The sequence below is a fragment of the Pinus tabuliformis genome, chromosome X (genome assembly GCF_031772625.1).
Source record: "Pinus tabuliformis cultivar Carrire ecotype Pingquan chromosome X, CPIR1, whole genome shotgun sequence".
NCBI lineage: Eukaryota > Viridiplantae > Streptophyta > Pinopsida > Pinales > Pinaceae > Pinus > Pinus tabuliformis.
Window position 1 is genome coordinate 724,361,005 of NC_142308.1, and position 11,841 is coordinate 724,372,845.

The following is an 11,841-nucleotide window of genomic DNA, read 5'->3' on the forward strand; positions in this document are numbered from 1 at the left end:
TGCTAAGTCTCGAGTCATAGAACTGTCATGTATCATGACCAGAAGGTCCTTTTCACCATCACTGCTGAGTCTATAAATGAAATGTTGCAGCTCCAACCAGGACCAAGCCTAACCCCACTCTCAATTGGAGACTTGTTGGACTTGTATCCCAAACTTAGCTCTGCAAAGTTGGCCCAACTATTCCAAACCTTCATCAGAGAAGAGAAACACATCCCTAAGGACTCCCCTCCATATGTATTAGTCATTTTCTCTCCATGGGGCTAGAATATTGTGGCCATGATATCTTCTGTTTTGGGTTACTCCACTAGTGAGTACATTGATGAAATAATCCTTGCCTTCATGTCCATCTACACTCCAGGGCAGCCTCCTACTGTCATTTATGACTATGCCCAATTTATAGCTAATAGGATGCATGAGAAATTCCTTAGAATGAACAATGAAAGGGTTTTTAAGTACTCCTCAGTTTTATACCATATGTTCTTATATTATCAATCAGAGAAGTTCCCATTCACCCTTCAAAAGCTTGACACCAAGGGTCAACCTAGGTCAATCATTTGTTGGACCCCGTTGATCCACCAATACTAGTCTCCATACTCTTACTCTGATTTCATTGATTTATTTGTACATCCAATCATGGCAATGTTGACTGGAAGTGACTGGAAGCCCTCCTCCTAGAATCAGTCTAGAAATAAAGAGAGTCCTTCAATTGTCTAAGCAGACCCAAGTTGGTGACTAGTACCTTTACCAAAACCATATAGAAATTAGGATTTATGGCTACATGTTGGCACCATACAAGCTACCAAGATACCTCCCATTGAGGTTTTTTTGCATTAGAATACTATAGGCAAATTATCAATGCAGATGAAGTAAACTTTGTCAATGCCAAGGAGAAGGCCAATTTCAAAATAAAATACCAACTAGGCCCCTTCATATGAAACACTAGAGAGGCTGGAAAAGAGGCAGATTTGATATTACAAAATATAAAGTTCCAAGGAAGTTTTGTCTGGAGAAATGATCCTTTGGAATTCATCACAAAGAAGAGACAAAAGGTCAAGCTAGGACCTTTCATTGATCATCCCATACCTAAAATAGAAGCTTATGAAAATTAGATAGAATGGGTGGAGGGTACCCTAGTAGACCAAGACAACACCAGAGTAGATGTAGAGAATTCTCTAATTGATTTAGAAAATAAGCCTGATGAAAACTCTTTTCTGCAGGTACCAGGAGAGCCAGAAAGAACCATGAGTACCCCACCAGTTATACAAACTCCTCAGAATGAGGAGAAGATCCCAAAAATAAATAGACAAGGGGCTTCCACTTTAGGAATGGTCACCTCTGATTTACAGCAGGAATCAAACAAGAGGCAAAGTCTAAATCCAACCTCTGAGCAAGAATATACTGAAGACTCAGTTGAGGTCACAAATACAAGAGTAGAAAGAAGTAGGCATGCCACTCCATTTGGAGCCATGCAAGAGCCTTCCACGTCACAAACTCAGATGTTGGAAAGGTAGATCAGTGTTGAAGTATCTTCCTTTAGAATGCCTGTTGACAAAGATCAAGATATCAAGGAAAGGTATAAAGAAATCAAAGCTAGAAATGAGAGGCTGAAGGCCCAAACATATGCACAATACCTGAAGCTGACTCCCACCAATCAGACAAGGCTAATTTCAGCCTCTAATATTAAAGAGGGAAAGTTTTAGATGACCTTTGTTAAGCCCACAGCTCAGTAGCCAATGATCACATCAGATTTCAAAAGGGTAGATTTTGAAGTGTTGGCAAGGGGTATTCATCCCATAGATCAGATTGAACTACATAAACATGTTGGAGAGATGATATAATCCACCCTGACAGGTAAAGCCATAGCTATTCGCTAGCTACAGAACTCTCTGAACAACATCTCAGCTCAATTCCAGTTAGAGAAGGCCTCCTCACAGGCCAAGGATACCAGGATTAAGTCCTTAGAGGACTTAGTGATTGAATTGGGACACGATCCCAAGGATATAAAAGCTACAGAACAACTTATTAAAAATAAGAACGATGACATAACTTCATTGAAGAAACAACTCAAAATACCTCAGCCGCAACATCCACAAGCATTGGAAGTCCTAGAAGCCCAGCAGGGACATGAAGAACTAATGGACTTGGTCTTGAAGATGAATGATCAACTTAAGGAGACAAAAAATGAATTGGATGCTCTAATCCAATTAAAATAGGCATATGTGTCCAATTCTTCAACAAATGTCATCCCCACAGTCTCCACAGCAGTTCCATCCACACTAGCAGCATATTTGGCACCTACAACTCCACTTGCAACATCCTTGCCTACAATAGCATAGTCTACATCAGCAACAGGTGCATCATGAGAGAAAGAGGCAAAACTAGTCAGAGCCATGGAAGAAATATCCATCTAGGCTACTGAAATGAATAAGTTAAAAGAAAATTTTGCAAGTTTAGAAACAGACTACAGACTTGCCCAACTAAAGCAGAAGGAAGAAGCACAAAAGGCCCATAGAATGGGTGAGAGAATCAAAATCCTAGAGAAGGATTTAACACTGGAGAAACCACTTGGACAAACCAGGAAATACTATGGTCCAATATCATTGACTCTGTCAATGATATTTGGCCATCAATCCAAGTAATTTTGAACAAACAGAGCTGGTAAAGATAGCTATAGAAGCTATCCAGAAAGTGAAGGAAGAGTTGGGAGATAAGCTAGAGGATGCAAATATACTTAGCCACTTCCTCAATAGCAAGAATAGATATGAGATCCAAGAGCTAAATGTAGAAGTTAGGACTCCTGCCATTTTAGAAATAAGGAAGGTCCTTTCCAAAAGGAACCTTATTCTTAATTTGGAAGAAAAGTATCACAATATGTAGGTAGCCATTGATAGGTTTATGGCTAAATTTCAGATTTTGAGGGAGAAAGGTCTGCCCAGTCCTATGGTTATCAATGACACGCTAATGACACAATTGGACTATGGTGATAGACTCATAAATTAGCTAAGGAACGAGCCAATTCTTAATCCATAAAAGCCCTGCCAACAGGAAAAGTGTTATATGACACATTTGAGAACTTGATTTTCCTTGAGCATGAGGTAAAACATTTGTTCCACATCAAGCCCAATTTGGGAGAATATACTGAGGCTGATGACATATATAGGAGAATGGTGAATGTGAAATTACCGGAGAAAATGACAAATTTACTATGATAAATTTACTGCACAGTAAAAATTAAAGCAACCAAGTAAAACATGTGAAAACAGGGTAGCGGGGTCAAAGAGTATCAGAGTTAAAGAGTATCAGGTGAAAGATGAAAGTAAAGAAGACTCCAATGTAAAACTCCACAACTACAAGCCAGCATAAAGGTCTACAAATCCAACAATAACAACCAACACAACCATAATAAGAGGGACAACATGAAACAGTTCATTAGTTGTCTCTATCTTCTTGCAAGAAGATATTTGTATTTCCAAGATTAAATCTCAAGTTGTTTTGAGATATTTTGTAATAATTTTTGTTAAATACTTCATAATTAGAAGTATGTGTGGTGGATTCTTAGACATTTCTATAGTTTTCTTGATCAAAGACTATAAGCTATTGTATCACTGTTGGACCAGCAAGATGGATTATTGAATAAAGCAAAGAAATTTCACTGGATTCATGTGTAGTGCGAAATACAGACAAGTATCTTTCTTTTGTCTTGTCACTTTTCTTTAAAAGTTTTTCTATAATCTTAAATGTATCTGAAATCTAAATTCCGTAATTGTTATCGGGAAATATAGTGTCTATTCAGAGCTGCTAGTCCCACTAAGACGGGTAGCTATCTTAGAAACAAACAGATTAAAGTCACTTGTTTTTCCTTTACGAGAGAGAGATGAGAAAAAAGCAGAGAGTACCAAGCTCAGTCTTCCGCTTGGCTCCTTGCTTGTTTCCTTTCCCCTTTGACAAAATCTCACCACTACTTCCTTACTTGTCTCGCTTCAAAGAGCACCTGTAGATTCATAGCAGCATAATACCATCAAATCATAGAGATCTTTCACTGTAAACAATATAGGATCAGATATATATTGACCATACAAATGCATATATCAACACAATATTCAGAAATACACAAGAATATGGAGCAAAACTCAAATAGCTTTATTAGTAAAAGTAGTAGAAGAGAGGATTACAACCACTTGGTCTGACCCAGTGCCATCCTCCCAGCTTGAAAGCCCTCTTCACCTCACACAAAGTAAGATCACCCAACAATGTCTTCAAAGAGAAACCAGCAGCGCCTCTTTGCAAATTACCAAATTCCCACCTTTGGATCTCTTGGATGAGGGACCCATTTATAGATATTTGTAGGGGGGTGAGTCAGCTTCTGGGATTTTGATTAGTGTCATCTCTCTGATAGTTATTAGTTCCACATGGAGATTTTAGATCTCTTACTCAGCCCTGGGCGAACTCAGAGAGGCAAGTGACAAATGAGCAGTTTCTAGAAGATTCTCTGGGCTTCCACCTAGCAAATTGCTTGTGCCATTTGTCTGCTCTCGCTCATTGCACCTTACAGAAGGGATTTTTAGTATGCATTGCACTTTTGCATGTGGTAGGTGAGATGCATCGCACCCTTTGCACTGGGCAATCTGTATGGTCCTGCTTTGACCAGTTTTGAGTGGTTTTTCATGGAAAACTTTTGGGAGATGATGTAATAAGTTGACCTTGCTCCTTTAGGGTATGAAACAACACTTTTAGGGACTTAGAAGCCCTTGATTTATGGACATATGTGATTGGGGTTGCAGTGCCCAAATATGTCTATAACGGTTGCCCCCTAAATCATGAGGTCGTAAATCTTTTGATGTTGAGTGAAATGCTTTATAATGAGGATCCGAGGTTTTTCGCACTGGAAGGTGACCTGTAATAAGATACAATACAATAAATTATCTTCATAATATTTTCATGATCTAGCTGAGGCAGGCATTCCCATGCTCAGCTTGATAAATTCATTTTCATGTACATAGGACAGACAATCGTCTATGTGCAGACTGATGATTCTGGTAGAGCCATCATCCCTTAGTTTGGATGATTATCTGTGCAGCAATGATGTACATTTGATGTCTTTATTTTCCTGATTATATCGCAGCCCGGATGGATGAAACTAGATCCGAGGTCTTCAAAACTCGTTCAATCTTCACCCGAAAGTACAAGTTGATCCATGTGAAAAGATGTTCTGATGTCGAACATGGAAGGACATCGCCTGATTACCAGCTAATGATGTAAGCTGTTAATAGACGCAAGAGGAATCACCGATGATGATGATGACCCTCAAGGTATTGTAGTACGATTCACGTGGTGTGAATATATGAGTTGATGTCAAACACCATGCAAAATCTTTGGGTCGAAGGCCATTAGTGTAGACCTGTCGCCGGAAGTGAGAAACTTGCCATTGAGGCATGCAAGCTTCAAAGTACTGAAAGGGTTGTCCATAGGTCGACTTCATGGATAATGAGCTGATGTCAACAAGAAGTGACCTGTCATAGGAGGGGATTAATGGATCCCACATCTACGACACAGAATGGAGCAAATGATTTTGTAGAGGTGAAAACGATCTGATGATACAAGGTTCAGGGTGGTGGTCATGAAAGAATGAAGCGTGAAGGTATTGTAGCAGATGAGACACAAGCTGGGTAGGTGAATTCTCTGAGCGACTTCTCTTGAACATATCAGCGACACTAAAATGGATTGGTAGTGTTAACGCCAAAAGTGGATGGTACGGCGGACCAATGGTGATATGACCGGTGAACGGAATAACCCAACTGACTCAATCATGGTGATGGAGTGAAAGCGTCATGTTCAAGAGCGACCTGCTACCAATAAAGTTTCTTCAAGTTTTCTTCCCAGTTTTCCCCAGTCATTTCTGACCAGTACCTCTTTATTTTTGTTAAGCTTGAGGAGGATAACATATGCTTGTTCTATAGTTTGCATTTCGGGAAAACTCGTCGCTATGTTTTAACGAGCCTAGCAACAGTGAAACTCGCTCTTGTCTGAATGGACAAGTTTTTTGCTATTGTTTTAACGAGTTTAACGACAAGGATAACTTGGTTCTTTTCAATTTTAGAGAGTCTGAAAACAGACAGAAAGAAGACTCCAATATTCCTTTTTTGTAGTATAATCCCTTAAGTCCGAAAAAGTATAAAACAATGCAAAAGGGATGAATTTTCGATAGTTTTAACTAGCCGAACAAGACAAACGCTCGATCTTTTTATGTAATAATCCCTCATGTCCAAAAAGATTAAAATCTAGAGGAGAGATGGCACTTCCAATCACTTTAACGTGCTGGAAAGGCCAATTGATCGGCAATCTTTTCATATTTTACGAGTCAGATGAAAAGAGCTTAAAGGAGACTCATTTTTTAGGAACGAGTGATATTTTCGGGTAGGAGCTGGTTCCAGGTGAGGGTTGGAAATTTTCAATCACGGTAGTGCTAAGAAGATGGCTAACAGAATCACTCATCACAGCTGTTCCTCAAAAGGGGTAAACAATCAAATGGAGGTGTACGATCGGCTAAAACAGAGTGGAGGTGATAGTAAGAACACGACCAAGGCTCAAAAGCTGATGATAATGTGTTCACAATGGTTATTTACCGGAGGAGGGTTCATTTTTTGATGAGCTTAAACTCTGGTGGAACATATGCTCATTGCTAGGTTTAATTTTTAATGAGCTTGAACTTTGCATAAAACTACTTGTTGCTAGGTTTATTTTTTAACGAGCTTGAACTTCGTGTAAAATTGCTCATTGCTAGGTTTATTTTTTAATGAGCTTGAACTTCACGTAAAACTGCTCACGGCCTGGTTCATTTTTTAATGAGCTTGAACCATGCGACAACATATGCTCAGATTCGGTTTCATGTTTACACAAGCTTGAAATGAGAAACTATTCTTGTTATAAGTTTGCATGCCCCCAACATAATGACGCAAATGGACGTGCATGCCCCCCAAGCTTCATTGCATTCAACGCAATGGTTGGAATGAAGGTTTACCTTCGAAATATTTTTAAGACTCGACTTGGATTTTACGAGATCGTAATCAAAGACTCAATTTGGAAAGGGATTTGTTTCATTTTTTAATTAGGTTGACACAGTAAAAGAACTATCCTTATAATCCACCATATTTACAGTATTTGATAGAAAATAAAAAATTGAAGGATGATTAAGGTTGCTGGAATAATCTTCGTGGTGATCCAGAAGATGGGAACGATGGTGGTAATCTTCCCATGGTGCATCTCCTATCATTATTGACTGAATGATTCCTTTGTCTGTAGAATGTACCTGCGACCAAGGATATGAAGAGGTGCCATATTCCTTAGACCTATCTATCCAAACACTCGATGAGTGTTGATTTGGGTTTGCCCCCCAGGCCAAGAAAATTGATTGCTACGGTATTTCTAAAATGGAGATGATCCATGTTGACAAAATGTTTGGGAATATTTTGAATCTTTTAGATATAGAAGATATCATATTGCAGGTTTCCACTGTGGCCACTTCCGCCAGATTACTCTGAGGCGGTAGAGCAAAAGTACCCATCAATGTAGGGTCTTTTAGTAGGCCTACTCCGATATTTTGAGTGACTGAGAGCTTCAGTGGATCATCAGAATGATTCTCGTAACTTACGAATTGTTGGGGAGGAATGTCTATTGGTCAATGATTGTAATTCCTCCTTGGAAGGGAAATGCAATCTTTTTGAAGCATGTTGACACAACGACAGCCATAGCATAAGTCCAGGGTCTTCCCAGTAGGATGTTGTAATCGAGGTTTCCATCGATAACTTCAACATCAATTTCTATTGTTTTTCCCCTTAGTTTGACTTGCAAGTTACTTAAAATCCCATATGGAGTGTATGTTCGTCCATCAAATGCTTTTAACGTCGTCGACAATCATGACAAGGGTGGTGAGCCTAAAGCTTTCCAACAACTCATTGACATAATACATATAGATGCCCCCTTATCAATAATTGTTCGATGAACAGTTTTGTTGAGGGCTTTCACTTGAATGAGGAAAGTGAGTTGAGCTGGTAACTGCGGGTCATATCCTTTATGATTAAAGGCCACAAGATTGGAATCTGCTGGGTCAATCCCACCTATTGCTGATAACAAAGCTTGCTTTTGGGAGGGGAAATTTTGCAGTACTTCAAGTGTCAACATAGCGGACGGCGATTGGGACAGGTCCTCTACTATATTATAATTCTGTGCCGCTCTGGCACGAGGATTAAATGTCGATTTGTGTACGACTCCCTTTGGCGGCTTTATCGTTAGCTCAAGAATGATGGGTGGCATAACTTCGGTCGAAGTTGTTGTTGAGCTACTAGGTTGATCAGTAGCCTTGTTGTTCGACAGCTATGGATTCCCGTAACCTTACTCCTTGTCGATATTAAAGCATCATTCTGATGTTTTGAAATGGAAAACATAAGGACCTGGGATGGGGAAGCATTGTCACTAGCAACCAGATTTGTTCCTGGGTTTGGAAACAGATCAGTCAATACTAATTAGGTTTTTGAATTCTTAAAGAATTTCTTAACTTCAGCTTTATATGTACAATCTCTCATCCAATGATCCTCGTCGCATATGAGGCATGGCTGAGTAGGTTTCTTTTGCCCAGAAGGGTTTGCAGAAGATTTTTCAGGAGACGAATCATCCTGTTTCTTCTTTTTTCTCTTCCCTTTCTTCTTGCCTCCTGGTTGCTTCGGTTCTTTGCCTTTGTCAGTTGACACGGCATTAACCTCTGAGGCTAGAATTTCTTCATTTTCATTTTGATCAGAAATCTTACGGGTTTTCTTAGATGTAGCCTTTTTCGATTTCGTGCTCGTCGTACCTATCACACCATTGCCAGCATGAGAGTCTTTGTTTGATTTAGGAGGAGGAGGAACGGAAAATTCTGGTCTCGGAGCATCAGGGATTTTGTCATAGAGCGTGCCAGACTGAGTATAGATCAAGTCTAGATATTGCACACGAGCAATCACCTGCTCTTCAGTGACAACCCCTCCCTTCACCACATCTTCTGTTATAGAAGGTAACAAAGACTTAATAAACCATTCAGCTAGTAGCTGATCAGGGACATATGTTTTTACCATTCTATGATGACATCGCCATTCATGAATATGATCGGATATATGAGTGGACGTCATTTTCTTGAAATTAGTAAGAAGCTCTGTTCCTGTTTCATACCTTATTGGTAATTGAAAATGGGTTAAAAAGGTTGTGGCAAGGGCGTTGAAGTTATCAAATGAAGCTCTATGCAATTCGATGTACCATTTTGCTGCCGAACCAGTTAACGTTCACTGAAAAAGGCGAAGCTGAATTGAATCATCATTGAGAGTGTTGGATGAACACTACAGATGAAAGGTCATCACATGATTCGATGGGTCTTCACCCGGATTTCCATTAAATTTAGGAATATCTGATGGAATTTTATGAGGAATCATTGGCCACCAAGGGGCATAAGCGATTATATTGTTCGTTAGCCAATTTAGGTCTGGTAACTCTCGAGTCGCCACGAAGGGAAACTGTTGATTCAGGTTCGACGAAGTGTACCTAGGATAAGATGGGATCGCCTAAGCAGTGGGTCTTTGCATACCAGCATAATGCATTTGATGCTGATAACTTTGATAAGGTGGTTGGGCATAACAAATTTGAGATGATTGGTTATAACCGTTTTGAATATACGGCTGCCCATTACCTGCAAAGTTTTGTTGCTTAGGTCCTTGGTAAGCTTGTTGGAATTGCGGTTGTTGATATTGCACTAGCCATGGTTGTGAAACCATTTGTTGTTGCCCAATACTGGACATTTGACCAAGATGAGGGGTAATAGTACCCGTTTGAGCCTGAGTCGCTCCAGTTAAGGAGCCACTAACTGGCGATTGCGGTTGTGTCGCAGAGACAAGAGGTTGTTGTACAACGACCTGAGAAACTTGAGGTTGGCATACAACAGGCAATGTTTGTACTTGCGACACTGTCACAATAGCTGGTGTAGTGGGGATGTTCGACACAGGGAGACTTGGTTGCATTGAGTATACAACTCTTGGTTGTTGAGGCAGTATTGGCACCCAACTGCTGGATGTGATTCCAATTTGACCTGAATTCGGTTGTGAACTCTCATATGGTTGTTCTCCCGGAGGGAACAATGAAAGGGTGTAGTGCCCTCCATATGGCGGCAATCCAGTGCTCAAGGGAATGATTGGCCTTTGGAGACTAGACTACCCAAATTGACATTGTTTTGAAGGATCAATTTGTTGAGATTCAACATAAGAGATTCTAGGTACTATTCCAGATGAACAAACGGGAACAGACCAAACTATCGAAACAGTCCCTGGGTGGACTCCTTCTAGCAGTTGAGAGCTAGTTGGGACAGATGGTATACCAGCGAACATCATTGGAGTGGTGGCAGGAGGTTCTTCTACCGTTGTATCAGACGAGGCAATCCTAGATGCTGATGGTTGTCCAGACATATCGAGTCTATCCAGAAGACTTCCCAGCGCTTATACAAGAACTTGCGATGAATGGGTATTACTTCTGAAGTAGAAGGATATAGGTGAATCTGAGTCCCAAAATGTGATAGAGTACTGGATGGAAGATCCTACGTAATCTCTTCTATAGCAATCAATCCAGGTGGAAGAGGAAGACTGTCAGGTCCATAAAATATTTCTGGTGCCGAAGAAGGTATAGATTCTGTAGTGGCAGATGTTGGAGGGGTAAGACCTTCCGAATCAACCCTGGATGGAGCTGGTTCAGGAATAGAGGTGTTTACTATTACACTAGGATCAGTTCAAATGTCCTATTATAACCGCGGAACTTCTTCTGTAGAGGCAGGGATACCAGAAATGGTTGGAGTAACTAGAGTCTCAGAGGATGTTGAAACACAAGTTTCAAACAAACTAGGAGACTTTGACATAGTTAAATGAGTTCGCTTGGCCCGGAATGGTTTCGTTTCCAGAGTCAAAAACAGTTGACTCATCAGTCTCCGTGAATGACGGGGTTTTGATTGACTTTCTTCCACGATTACAGATTATTCGATCAACTCAAAATAAGAGGGGAAAATTTTATTCCGTATTGAATGAATTTTAGACGCTTTGACACAACTTGCTTTTTAACTTTTTAAGAGTCAAGAAAAAGCTAAAGATGACTCTAGTCACCTTCGATTTTTAATGAGTCTGAAGTGACAAGTGCTCAGATGGACCTTTTCTTTTAAGGAGTCTGAAAAGGAACGAAAGAGACTACTCTAGAAATCTAGACAGAGGGATTACCAAACCAATCGCAAAACTGCAGAATACGTTTTACGGTACGGTAGTCAATCCTCCCGAATGCTGTGTTCAGTGCATTGCAATCGATAGGACGACAGACACGGCTTCCTAAGGATAAAGGGATATAGCCTATTGTGGTCTCCCAATATATACTCGACCAACGAAAATTTTAAGAACCCCCCCTAGATTTATAAATATAATAAATGGGCGAATCTCCATGGTATATAGGAAAAATGGAAGGCTATTTTATCAATAATATGATATGTATATATAATTTTTTGGCGAATCTCTCACCAGGCATAGCGAATATTTTACTCAATTATAAAATCTTGTAAGATCTTGGCGAGTCTTTCACTAAATAATAAAATTTTGTAAAGTCCTAGTGAACCTTAGCATAGGCTACATGCTGGTTTAATTCCCCCATTTAAATAGGCTACATTCCAGGTGAATACCATGGGTCAATACCATGTGCCATTTTGGTGAATACCATGGGTCAATACCATGTGCCATTTTTATTTTTATTAATTCTAATATTATGGTTAATAATGGTTTTTTGCATGGTATTAATAAC